General features: G+C 45.8%; 1 protein-coding gene across 6 annotated transcripts in view; it reads left to right on the top strand.

Moving 5' to 3' along the window:
* The window catches only part of CB1H4orf19 (chromosome B1 C4orf19 homolog), a 45,557-nt gene that overhangs the window by 26,095 nt on the left and 5,441 nt on the right, over nt 1-14,021 (top strand). For all 6 annotated transcript variants that reach the window (XM_042936641.1, XM_042936644.1, XM_042936642.1 and 3 more), the window contains one exon: nt 2,565-2,614. The gene's annotated coding sequence lies outside the window, so the exon portion shown is untranslated. The remainder of the gene's footprint in view (nt 1-2,564; nt 2,615-14,021) is intronic.

Raw genomic sequence — 14,021 nt, 5'->3', positions numbered from 1 at the left:
GGAATGAGCATTAGCTGTTGTATGTAAGCGATGAATCGTGGGACTCTACCCCCAAAACCAAGAGCACACTGTATACACTGTATATTAGCCAACTTGAAAATAAATTAGATTAAATAAATAAATATAGCAAATAAGTTAAATTAATTAAATGAAGATTCTTGGGTAAATGGACCGTGTTATATAATATTCATCTAATTGTGTTCCAGTTATACACTTATTTAACATAGGATATATTTAGTAAATATACACATAATATATTCCTGAGATAACAAATTATGGTATTAAAATGCCACATTTCATTGAATATTTGATGTCACAGATTATAACATGTACTGTTATATACCACAAAAATAGAAAATAATGCCTCAAATTTAACCATGATGTGCCAGTGAATGTAAGTTGCATTTCAGTTTCAGAAGTGTTAAAAAGTGAATGAATACATGTGCATCTTAGATCTGATTAAATATGTACACTGTTGTTTTATAATACATTGGTATTAAGCATCTTAAAGTTCCCAGTGATACTTACAACTCATATTTTCAGAAGTCATGCCGTGTACCTCTATATGCAAGCCACTGTGTCAGAAGACACAACATGTGCGTGAACAATGGTGAAGCCGTGACCCCTCCCTACTAAACGTTTACAGGCCAGTGGAGGGAACGTTATATAAACCAATCACTGTAATAATGAAGGCAAAAAGTGATTGGAGCCGTCCAAGAAGATAAGATTCCACAGAAATGAAAATAGTGGAGTAATTACTTGGGTTTAAAAAAAAAAAAATCTCATGGAGGAGGTGGTGTGCAATGAGGTTTGAAGGATCAGTAGAATTTTGCAAGCCAGCTGGGAGAAATAATATGTGCAAAGGCATAGAAACAGGAAAAATGTAAGCCTGTTTAGAAAAGAGTAGAAAATCCAGATTGGCTGGGAGTAGGGGTGGCTAGAGAAGCTTCAGAACTAATCTAGCAGAGCCACTCGTGCCATATTGTGGAAGGTCCCGAATGCTGAGCTGAGGACGTTAAAGGACATTGGCTGGCAATGCAGAACCACTTAAGGCTTCTTAACAAGGGCATGGCTTGTTGAGAGCTCCTTCTCATTCTGTGGATCTCAGTTTAAATGCTCCCTCTTCAAGGTCCATTCTTTACTCTTAAGTAGGGTCTTAACTGTAACTCCAAACTGCCGTATCCATCTGGTTTCCTTCAATGCACTTGGCACATGGCAAGTCTACCAACCGCATGGCAGATTCCAAGTTCCTCAAACACCGAGAAATCCAGAATACTCACTCTTTTGCAGCTAGGGCTGTCATTTTATAGGGTACACCCCATGTGGGTGTACCATTCCCTGCAGTTTCCTGGAGCCTGGCACACAGTAGGAATTCAGTGATTTCACTAAATAATAACTCCCATCATTTCCTGTCCTCTGTTTGCCACGTTCCCTCTACCCGAAAGGCCCTCCCACCACATCTCACCATCGTTATTTTTCCATCTGCCACAGTTTCTCTCAAATGTCAGCGAATGCCTGCCAGCCCAGTGACACAACCTCGCAGTCCTGAGATTTTGTTTGTTCCTCTGATGGCATTATTTGTACCCTGCATAGTATTTTAGTGACTTGTAAACTCTCGTTGTCTCCGTGCCCTCCCCAGCCAGATGGCTAGCTCCCTGAGGCCGTGGACTTTGCCTTTCTCATGTCTTTCTTACCAAATAATATTTGAGTTGAATTATGAACGCTGTGTCAAAATTAAGAATAGAATCACCTGACCTTTCAGCAATGTATTCGATATTAAGGAATAATTAAACGATAAGAAATAATACTGAGTGAAAAGACATTACAGGACAGTGAAAGTGAATTACCAAAAAGGTGAAACCATTCCACTATTGTGGAATTCAGTATCTCACAAAGTAATTTACCTGGGAGCAGACTTAGAGCATTTCCTGAAAATGTCGTGTCTTGATGTCGGTGAATTATTCTAATAGTCACAGAGAAGTTGGTAAAAATCTGAACACTAGCTTTACTTTCTCAAATCTTACACACCATTATTTTCACTAAGCAATGCTATTTTCTCAATTATGTATTTTATTAAGATACTGCATATGTATTCATTGAAACTGTGATTATTTGATAGGTCTACAGGGAGAAAATTCCTTGATTTTTTTTTTTTCTGTTTAGTCGAAACTTTACCCATCAGAGAAGAAGTGCATTGTCATGTGGTATTTACCAACAGTAATAAATAACAACATTGGCTTTTGGTTATTGAATAATCCCAGCATGCCCAGCATGTGATAAACTACTTACATGTTGTGCCATTTAAATGTCACTACAACCTTTTTATAGAGGAAAACACTGAAGTTGGGTGGTTGTTAATTGATTGCTGATTCAGCAGCTAGGCTGCAAACCAAGGCGTGGCAAGTCCCAAGGCACTAGTCTCCCAGGCAAGGAAACTCCGTTCCCCCACCTCACTGCCTCGCACCCCCTCAGGACATGCTGTCTGCTGTCACTTTCAAGATACAACTTGGCTGTGAACAGGAGGCAACTTGCAGACTCAATCTGCAACGTTTTTGTTGTTGCAGGAAGAGAAGTTAAACTTCCAGAGAAACCCAATGGACAATCTCCACAACAGGTAAGCCATTTTCTTTTCCTTTTTATGCTTTGGAGGGAAAAGTCTGTACTTCCCATTTTCCAGTAAATTTTCTATTACTTGATCTTTCACTGCAGTTTTTATTACCTGACACACGAAAGCCAGTAGACAGAGCAATCCCCGAAGTCTGTTTCTTTCTGGCTTCGTTCAGGTTTGCGTAGAATTTTGTTATTTCCTTTCTAGTTGTGTGGGTCTGGGATGCAGTTCTAAAACATGTGAGATGAGCATGACCCAACTGAGTCTTGACACTGGAAGCTTTACGATATGAGGAACTGAAACAAGATGGCAGAACGTTGCCTTGTTTGAGCTTAGCGAGAAATGTGCACGTCAGACCACTCCAATAACACTCAGCTCTTGTCCACAAATGACTGCAAAAGCACACTGAGTATTCATTTTGGGGTTGCAGATAAATTTTTGCAAGTTAGAGGATTTCACAAATACGAAATCCACAAATAATGCGGATCAATTATACCCATAAAGCACGAAGGTGAACACCAGGTACATAGGAAGCTCTGTGTAAGTTTGATATTTTTATCATCATCATTGTTGTTAAATGTTATTAAATATCCTGAGGGCATCGGGCACCTTTGAGAAGTCTTAGGTATGAGGGATGATGTGATTCAAATGTGTGTCCTAAAAAGATCACATGGCTTCCATGTGGCGAATGTATCGGGTGGATGCAGGTGGCCGGAGGAACTGCAGTAATTCAAATAAGAAAGAGGTGATTTTGGGGAGCCTGGATGGCTCAGTCAGTTAAGTATCTGACTCTTGATTTTGGCTCGGGTCATGATCTTGGGGTTCGTGGGTTCGAGTCCCGTGTCTGGCTCCATACGGACAGTGTGGAGCCTGCTTGGGATTCCCTCTTCCTTTCTCTCTCTCTGCCCCTCCCCTGCTCACCTTCTCTGTGTCTCAAAGTAAATAAACTTAAAAAAAAAAAAAGAGGTGATAATGTTGTAGGATGGGGGCAATGGCAGTGCACGAGGAGAGAAAAGGATGGGTCTAAGACAGTATAAGGGATAGCATTCCTGCCTTCACGTTGCATTCACCCTGGAATGTGGTTCCGAACTTCACCAGCACCATTATCTGCTCACCTCTGCCCACAAGCTCTTCCTAATCTTCCTAAGATTATTCAGGTGCTCCTTATGTAACATCGTATGACGTCTTTCAATCTCATAACACTAGACTAGTCATCTGCTTGGATATTATTTATGTATTTTTCCCTTGCTAGACTGTAAACTCTCTCCAGATCCCTGGAATTGAGTTCAGTAGTTGGCACATAATAGGTGCTCAGAAAATGTATGTTGCATGAATGGGTGGTGAGCCCTTTAGCAAAATGGCAGAGGTCCTCTGCCTCTTTGTGTCCTAATAACTAGCAGAGTGGCCCCCAGTTACATGCCTCGGGATTATTGAGGCCTTAGAATCATGTTCAATCTTTTCAAGTGCACAAGCTGTTTTCACTATACTTCCAAGAAACATTGGGGATTCAATTCTGCATGTGCAGGGTCATCTATAAGTATGGGACAATCTGTTTTTTCTTATCCTATGACCAGTTCATGCTTCTAACCTTGAGTCCTGAGCACCTTTATAAAATGAGGTGATTGAGCGGGATGTTCTCTAAGATTCTTTGTGGTTTGGGCACTCTAGGATACTGGGATTTACTCAGAACTAGGTGATGCCAAGCACCTAGCCCTGAGCTATGCTTCATTATTGGGGCGCCTGGCTGGCTTGGTCAGTTAAGCATCCGGCTCTTGATCTCAGCTCAGGTCTTGATCTCAGGGTTGTGAGTTCAAGCCCCGTGTTGGGTTTCACATTGAGCGTGAAGCCTATTTAAAAAATAAGTAAAAGAAAAAAGAAAGCTATCATTATTTGTAGCCTTAGAAGACTGCGTTGTATAAACTTCTGTCCACATTGCCTCCTCTAAGTCTTCCTCATCCTTTCCAAAACTTGGCTTTTTCTAAATGCTTCAAGTTTCATGCAGACTTCTTCCACCTGCCAGATAAAGCTACTTACCAATTAAGAGGCATACCGTGTGTTGGAGATGCACCCTGATTCCCATGGCTTTCCAGGGAGGATTTGGTCAGAACAATGCTTGTTTGTATTCACAGTATCTAAAATTCAGTAGCATCCAGTGGTTAAAGAATATTTTCATGGATGACGACGGTGAACATGACAGCAGTCAACATTTAAGAACCTACTACTTGCCAGGCACACTTTGCCAGGCCTAGCACACGATCTAATCATGTGATCTTTTTTTTTTTTTTTTTAAATTTTTTTTAACGTTTATTTACTTTTGAGACAGAGAGAGACAGAGCATGAACAGGGGAGGGGCAGAGAGAGAGGGAGACACAGAATCTGAAACAGGCTCCAGGCTCTGAGCCGTCAGCACAGAGCCTGATGCAGGGCTCGAACTCACGGACTGTGAGATCATGACCTGAGCCGAAGTCGGACGCTTAACCGACTGAGCCACCCAGGCGCCCCTAATCATGTGATCTTAATAGGAACTCTGCGAGATTAGGTGTTACTATTTCCCCCCACTTAGTGGTTGGCAAAACTGAGAAGTGAAATGACTTACTCAAGGTCACCTGGCTTCTCAACAGGCCAATCCAGATTTTGATGCCAGGGCCCATCCCCTCATTACATTATGTACTGGATATTCAGTTTTTCCTCCTCTTCTCCTAGACCCCCTCTGTGATTTCATACATGTTCTGTGACTGGTTTCTGATAAAATGGCCAGAAAAATGAAAGTGATCATGTGCTAATGCCAAGGGTGTCTCTTAAGTTTCTGAGCAGATGCCCTACTAAAGATTACATAGCTTCCTCTGCCGCTTGGACCGAAGTCAGTAGGGCAACCCAACAAACTGAGTCGAGATGAGTTTTGTCAGATGATACTGTTACCATGGTGGTCAAGGGTATGACAGAAGGGGGTCCACTGATCCCCGTGGAAAAGACAGAGAACTGCACGTGTTAAGTAAAAATACATCATCTTCACTTCAGATTTTAAAGATCTTCCCAAAGAAACTATATTTCTGTTGTCTAAAGATTCTCCAAAACGTGCTGTTCATGTTCCCAGAAGATGGGTCCCCACGGCCAGCTCACACATGGGTGGCCATGGGGTCTAGGTAGAGCGCAAGGATGGCCAGGAGGAGCAGCCAAATGGACAGGCCCAGCAGCATCATATCTAACCCCCGGGAGGAAGGGTAACTGCACACCTCACATGCGTCTTCCTCCGCAGCAACGTCCACAGAATCACTGTCTGAGCATACTAGAAGGGAGCGAGGCCGACTCTCCAATCTCGGGTTCCGACGGGCAGTCATTGTGTCAACAGTGCTCTCTGTAGAACTGTGGGAGCCTTTTGACTCCACCATGATCTACCCAGATGACAGAACTAACCTCATGTCCCGCCAGAGCTAGAAGAGGCCCTGGCGTGTATGGTGGTGCCATGGCCACCAAGACTTAAAGGTGACCGTCACTGTCTGAAATATTTACCACATCACCTACTCCCTAACTTTGCCACATGGCAAAGCACCTACACTATTTGTGCCCTAATTTTCGTTTCAGAGGCCTTTCCCACACCAAGTCCCTTCCTCTAATTTAAATTAAATGACCGATGTATACTGCCATCTGGTGGTCATAGAAGCAAGCACACCTACCAAATTCTGTCAGAGCCCAGATCGAGAGGATCCAGTTCCCTTGTGCAAAAAGTTACGGGATCCCAAACTGCTGCTTGTTGTGTAATCCAGTGGACTCAGAAATCAACAGGACCCACCAAGACAGATGCCAGGAAATATTAATATTAGTGAAAACTAGAACAACAGCATTGACAGCTACATCGTACCATTTTCTAACTTAGATCCATTTACTTATCTGTAAAACAGCAGTTCGCACCTTAAAGGTTGCTGTAAAGTTAAAATAAATGAGTACATGAAAGTTCCCCAAAACAGTACTTGATGAGTAGAGAACACCCAAATGTGATCTACTTATTCTGAGTGTCAAAGACTACTGGTAGTCCCCCAGACACCATAGTAAATGCCTTACAAACTCCTAGCTCATTCCATTTTCAGAACACTCTTCACAAGCAGAAACAGCTATCATTCCCATTACACAGATTAGACAACTGAAGCTCGTAGATGCTAAGAAATCTGCCCGGAGGTCACAAAACTAGTAAGTGCAGAGGTAGATGGAAACCCACAGCTCTGACCCTAAATTACTCCTTTAACCACGATGCTGAAATGCTGGTGCGGTGTGGTGAACCTTCCCGAATGTTTGCATACATCCCACCCCACCCCACACGTATACTCCCCCCTCCCCACCACCACACACACATTCAAGACTATAAGTTCTAACGGGGAGCACCTGGAATGCCATTATTTCCCCAGAACCTGGTACAGTGCCTGATACAACACCATGGATTCAATGGAGAGTCGTATCAGTGGAGACACTATGTGATGACTGTGACCACTCATAAAACATCTGTCTTAAGGACAGCAGATTAATGACGACATCTGAAAAGAAAAAAAATGATATTAGATTTTGAATAGAAGAAAAGGTCATAGAAATGTTTGTAAATCGATTGGGGTGCCTGGGTGGCTCAGTCGGTTAAGCGTCTGACTTCGGCTTAGGTCATGATCTCATAGTTTGTGGGTCCGAGCCCCACGTCAGCCTCTGTGCTGACAGCTCGGAGCCTGGAGCCTGTTTAGGATTCTGTGTCTCCCTCTCTCACGCGCCCTCCCCCACTTGTGCTGTCTCTCTCTCTCTCTCTCTCTCTCTCTCTCTCTCTCTCTCGAAAATAAATAACTGTTAAAAAATTTTTAATAAAAAAAGAAATGTTATTAAGATCAAAAAGATTGTGATATACAAGTATATGGACCACAAGAACAGAAAAATGGAGTGACATTCTCACTGTTGTAAAAGTCTTTTGTTTTTCCACATATAATACAGACACCGAGGACCCTGTGACTCCAGCAGCAGTAAAGTTATGGGACGGGGAATGGAAGCACCACAGAAACCGTGTAGACACCCTCATCGGGTGCCTATACTGGCAAGATCAGCCTTGGGAGAGGCCAGGCAGGCAGTGCTTTCAATAGCACGATTTGAGTGGGCCCAGGGCAGTCTTTCATCAAGAAATACCAATTTCGCGGCACCTGGGTGGCTCAGTCAGTTGGGCCTCTGACTTCAGCTCAGGTCATGATCTCGGGCCCGTGAGTTTGACCCCCGTGTCAGGCTCTGTGCTGACAGCTCGGAGCCTGGAGCCTGTTTCAGATTCTGTGTCTCCGTCTCTCTCTGCCCCTCCCCTGCTGGCACTCTGTCTTTTTCTCTCTCTGAAAAATAAACAAACATTAAAAAAATATATTCAGAAAAAAAAAAAAAAGAAATACCAATTTCAACCCTGACATCTCACCCGCAGAGACCAGTTTGTTCCTTTGGCTCCCGAGACCCTAATCTCCAGACCGGTAGCCTGCGTCTCCCCCAGCCCACTCCAGTGGAAAAGGGGGTCCGACAGTGCACATCTTCCAGCCTCACAGGGTCCCGGTGATCTGTGGCCTCGGCCCTCCCAGGGGCTTTGCTCTTACACACACTGTCTCCCGCGGTACTCCCTGGAAAGAGGCTGAGGAGACCCCTACCACAGAGCTGCAGACCTGAAATGAGCCAGGGGACACGGAGGAGAAGCTTTTTACATTAAGTCAGGATCATGTGCTGGGTGAATGTGGCCCCGGGACCCAGACACATGTCGGCGGAATGACCGTGGGGTGGTTGACAAGCCCTGGAGAGAAACCTCACCCGCACGAGGGTCCTGTCGGTGCCTGCCTTGCCTCGGCACTCACCGGACTATCAGTGTGTCAACCAAGATGAATAGAGGGTCTATGGGGGACATTCCTGTTCTTCACTGATTCCCCTTTCAGGTTGTCAGATTTGGAAGAGACCTTTGACCTCGCGGACTCAAGCGATCACACGACCCTCCCACGCATGAGCAGTTGGTGATGGAGCCACTGCCAACACGTGACTCCTGGCGCACACTTTGCCTGGCTCGGGTCGCCCAAACAGCATACTACACTTGTCACTTGAGGCACAACACTCCCCCCAGATGATTAGGACTGTCATTTCAACTGTGGTTTTTCCCAAAACATTTCACAAAACCGAAGTTTCGTGGTTAGGAAGTCTTTTATGGGGAAAAAAAAATTCTGTGTTCACATAATTTGGGTAACTGCAGAGCTAAACAAGGTGAAGTGGCTCTTTTTCATAACCATGAACATGTTCATCTTTAATCTCTGCTGTTCCAAACCTTTGTGACCAGGGACCCGTTTCAGGGGGGAAACCTACAAAACACATCTCTGCACATAAATATGCCATCAAGCCCAGCTCTAGGTGATGCTAACACGTATCGTAGCCTAAAATAGGTGATTGACGGTGATAATAAAGGTCCTCATATAGGCTTTCAGGCTCTCCACCATCACTGAAGCTCAGCCTCTTTAGGAGAAAAGGAAACTCACCGAGAGTTTTCAAGGGCTGTCCAGGAAGGAGGCAGTGGTTCTGCTGAGAAAGTGGATTGAGCAGTCTAAGAATGTCTCTTCTTGTCCCTTTCCGGTTACGAATCCAGCGCCCGTGCTGAAGCTGGGCAGACCATCTCTTATTTATTGTATAAAGCACCTGGTAATTTTCTTCAGCACCTGGCAACTATTTTCACTCATTCCTCGGTTCCAGAAACGACTCACTAAACGTCTGTCAGCTTCACCTGCTGACCACATGACATGAAATCACAGCTCTTCTCCGAACACACAGCTGGTTTTCCAAAACGGAGCTGAAATTCAAGTGTTTGATTTTATGGTGTCTGTCTTCCAAGTATTCCAACTTCTGTAAACTCAGACCACTTCCTGGCTGCCTCTAAAGCTCCTTGACTAGAACCCTTGCAGCAGAACGCCCTTGACTCTGGGAATTGCACAAAGGGTGGTGGGTGCTATTTCCCGAGACCTGAGGGAGGAACGCAGTCCTTCCCATCTCTCAGCTCCTGCGCTTGGCTTTTTGTTCTGGACCACTGGGTAGTGCGATCACGGGAAGAGGCAGGCCCCCGAATGGAGTGACTGGTAAAATCCCATAGTCCCCTCTTATTCACTCACAGCTGTCACTCACCAGTCATCCCTTTGTTTGAATGTCAAGTGTGTAGGGCTCCGTGTGAGCTGGACGCCGCCCTGAGTTAGGTGTTGCCTGAGGGGCGCCTGGGATTAGAAGGGGAGGCAGACAGCTGATGGACCCCCAAGCACCAGGCTGTAAGTCCCTCTCGAAGGCAGGGCAGCTGAGGACAGGAACCAGACCTTCTTTGCCTTCAGAGGCTGGGACTGGCTATTGAGTAAAGGTCTTCAGGATGCACTCAGGATCACAGCTACATCCAGAGAAATCAGGGGGCTTTTGGTGAGCTCCTTTCTACAACCTTTCCCCCTGTGCTGCTTTGTAGGGAATATGATTATCAGTGATTTCCCACACCTGCTAGGTCCTAGCCCAGGGACAGACAGAACAACAATTAACAGTAGATTGGTGCTTTTTTTTTTTAATTTCCCACTTTTTTTTCTTTTTTCATTTTGACATTACATCAGGTTTACTGAGAAGTTGTAAGAAAAGTGCAAAGAATTTTCAAATACCCTCCTCTCACTGTGCCCAAAAGTTAACATTTACCAGATTTGCTTTATTCTTCTCTTTCCTACACACACACACACACACGCACGCACGCACGTGCGCGTTTTTGCTGAATCATTTTAGTAAATTACAGATATCATACCCTTCCTCCTTAATACTTTCCCGTGTATTTCCTAAGGACAAGGGCATTCTCCTATATACCCCAGTGCACTGATCAAAATCAGGAAATTAACATTGATTTAATACTGTTACCTAATCGACAGGCCTTATTCAGATTTCAACAATTTTGTCAGTAAGGACCTTTTAGCCAAAAGCTTATACATTTCATTCGGCTGTCCTATCCCCTTAGTCTTCTTTAGTCTGGACTAGCTCCGCAGTCTTTGGTTTTCACAACAGTCGTGCATTTCGTTAAGAGTACAGGCCAGTTTGTTTTGCAGAATATCCCCCCATTTGGGTTTGACTGACATGGCTTCAGGCTTCCACCCAGGTTACATTCTCGTGGCAGGAAAACCAGAGAAGTGATGCTGAGTTCTCAGTGCCTCCCATCAGGGGCCCCTGGAGCTGGTCAGTCTCATTGCGGGCAATGTCACCTTTGGGTATCGGGTGCAGGTGCTGTGTGCATAGTTCCTCCACCGTACCGATACTGTTGTACCCGTAAGCAGGTGGCGTGCTTAGAGATGAACCGTTCTGTTCTCCCCGAACCCTTGCCCGCTAATGTCAGCATCCACTGATGACCCTTGCTTGAATCAGTTACTGTTATGATGGAGATTTTTCTAGTGCCATGATTCCTTGTGTGCGGGTTAGCTGGCTTTCTACTTATAAGGCAGAGCTTTCCCTGAATTTATATCCACGTGGACACACAGATCCTCGTTTTATTCAGGGGGCTCTAACGCTTTGTATCGGTAGTATTTATTTTGATGCTCCAGTAGTTCCAGATCTGACCAGTAGAACCTTTACAAGCTGGTTCCTGTGCCCTTTGACCTGCCTCCGTCACTCTTCGGGACAATCACTGTTCAAAGGCAGCCCTTGACAGCCGGCTTGAGCCTTTTTCTGTATGTCTTGTCTTCCTGATGAATACTCCATTTCTCTGCCTGGTTGGAAAACGCCTGACGCCCCTCCCCCACCCCGCCTCCCCCACGATCCCCCCTGTGGAACAGGATTTTCCAGCAACGAGACTTGATTAGTAACTGACAGAGCATTCGCATGTCCATCTTCAAACACAGGACTGTTTAACTTCAACATAAAACACAGGGCAGAGTTAACCCCCAACACAGGACTCCAGAAGCAGGTGGGCACCCGCGGTGGGTGGACATACCCTCCTAATGGTATTTGCTTTTCCTCCTGTATAAACCAGCCGATGGTTGCAAGGGATTTGCCCTTTGCCTCTCGACTGATTTTTTATACTCCAAAGACAAAGCAAATTTTGATTCTACTAAGTAATACGAGGCACCTGACAGCTAAGTGCTAACCTCCAAGTTAGCCATTGTCCAAGTGAGGCGGGGGAGCAGGGAGAAGGCAGGTAGACTGCCCCTTGTGAAGGTGTTAATTAAGAGCGTGTACCCCACCCTCCCCTGTCCCCATGTCCAGGTGTCACACTGGACAAGGAGTATTTCCTTTTCGCTCTTGGAAATGGGAGAGCTCCTTGCCAAAAGCAAGATGTGGACACTAAAGTGACATATGAAAAGAGGAATAAATTGAATTTGACATTAGGAATCCTCATAGAAGGAAGGAAGTCGTGGATATGGGCAGGCAGAGGTTGGATGTGAATACATTAGTCCCCACCCTTTCCGCCAGCAGTCACGCAGTTACACAGCCGTGGACACTGGAGCCACCTCAGTGAGAGAAGGAATGTCCCTGGGGAGGGAAAACTCCGGGCAGGTGGGAGAAGGCAGAGCCTGTGACCAGGAAGAGGCCGTCTCCACTGGCAGAGAGAGGCGGGAGAGGCCCGGAGCAGGGCCCTCAGGTGAGGGACCAGGCCAGGCAGAAACCCGGGTGCTGTGCCCCAAAGGCCAGTGGGGGCTGGGCTGAGAAGCCAAACCAGAAACTTGATCCTGAAAGGGGAAAACCTTTACAACATCCTTTCTATTACATAGCTCTGAAGGAAAATATAGATCCTGTGGTTTTTCTGGGGGAGGAGGAGGGGAGCCTAAAGCCACAGATGACTTATAAATTCTATAAAAAACAGGGAAGTGGTGGCTCTCCAGTTGGCCTGTTAAAGCTCTGCAGTCATTTCAGTGCAGAACGTGTTGCTCACGTGGCCCTGGCCACAGCGGCACAGGGTGGGGACTGTGGCTGGGCCAGGGTTCCCCAGGGTCCCGTCAGCCTCTGAGATGCTGGGAACACAAGGTGTGGCTCAAGGCCTGATGCTTCCTAGCTTCCTCCCTCCCTCCCCTCACTTCCTTCCTTCCTTCCTTCCTTCCTTCCTTCCTTCCTTCCTTCTTCCCTTCTTCCTCCCTTCTTTCCTTCCTTCTTCCCTTCCTTCCTTCCTTCCTCCTTTCTTCCCTCCTTCCTTCTTCCCTTCCTTCCTTCCTTCCTTCCTCCTTCCTTCCCTCCTTCCTTCTTCCCTTCCTTCCTTCCTTCTTCCCTTCCTTCCTCCTTCCTTCCCTCCTTCCTTCTTCCCTTCTTTCCCTTTTTCTTCTTCCCTCCCTCCCTTCCTTCCTTCCTTCCCTCCCTCCCTCCTTCCTTCTTCCCTTCCTTCCCTTTTTCTTCTTCCCTCCCTTCCTTCCTTCCTTCCTTCCTTCCTTCCTTCCTTCCCTCCCTCCCTCCCTCCTTCCTTCTTCCCTTCCTTCCCTTTTTCTTCTTCCCTCCCTTCCTTCCTTCCTTCCTTCCTTCCTTCCCTCCCTCCCTCCCTCATTCCTTCTTCCCTTCCTTCCTTCCTTCCTGAAACCTTCCCCTGCTATTCCTCTTAACTTGCCATCCTAAAATTGACCGACCAGATATTTTACAGTGATCACCATGGCTTCAATTACATTATGATGACCCACAGTCTGCCCTCTCAAAAACCTCAAAGCCAGGTTTTTCTTTCCTTTGACTTTTTTTTCCTCCTATCCTCCAGACTGATTGTGTTTTTAAACAGAGTCCAAGATAAATAAAGGTACTGCGAGCATGTAGAGGGGCAGAGTTTTAGAGCAGGATGGTGGGGAGGGGAGGGTGGAGGAGAGGGGCTGATGGAGGCGGGGGAGGTGCACATCGTCCTTGTTTCTTGGTCCTGTTTTTCCAGCTGATTTAGGAATTGCTAGCAGAAAATAGGCGTAAGTGGGAGCAGAGGCTGGGAACAAAATTCTGGCCTCTGAACATGGGATCATTTAACGGAGAGTGCCTTGAAACAGTAAGTGGTTGTGCACACTGACCGCTGGCCAAGCTCCCAATGATTTCTCCCTCTGAGGAACTTTTGTGGCACTCGGGTTTTGTGGCACTTGACTTTCAGTCGGTGCCACAGTTAATAGAAATATACCATTTGGCCCTTAACCCAGAAAACAAGTATTACTTGGTATTCACAATGCTTTTGTTCCTGTGTGTATGTTGTGGCAACTACATTACATCTTTCTTAGGTGCAAGGCCTCCATACTTTTTTTTTTTTTAACATGTCGGGGCTCCTGGGTGCTTCAGTTGGTTAAGTGTCCAACTCTTGATTTTGGCTCAGGTCATGATCTCATGGTTCATGGGTTTGAGCTGACAGTGTGGAGCCTGCTTGGGATTCTCTCTCTCCTTCTCTCTCTGTCTCTTCCCTGCTCATATGTGAAAGAAACAAGGAAGGAAGGAA

This window comes from Panthera leo, chromosome B1, assembly GCF_018350215.1.
Source record: "Panthera leo isolate Ple1 chromosome B1, P.leo_Ple1_pat1.1, whole genome shotgun sequence".
NCBI classification, from domain to species: domain Eukaryota; kingdom Metazoa; phylum Chordata; class Mammalia; order Carnivora; family Felidae; genus Panthera; species Panthera leo.
This window is presented reverse-complemented; position numbering and strand designations above follow the sequence as displayed.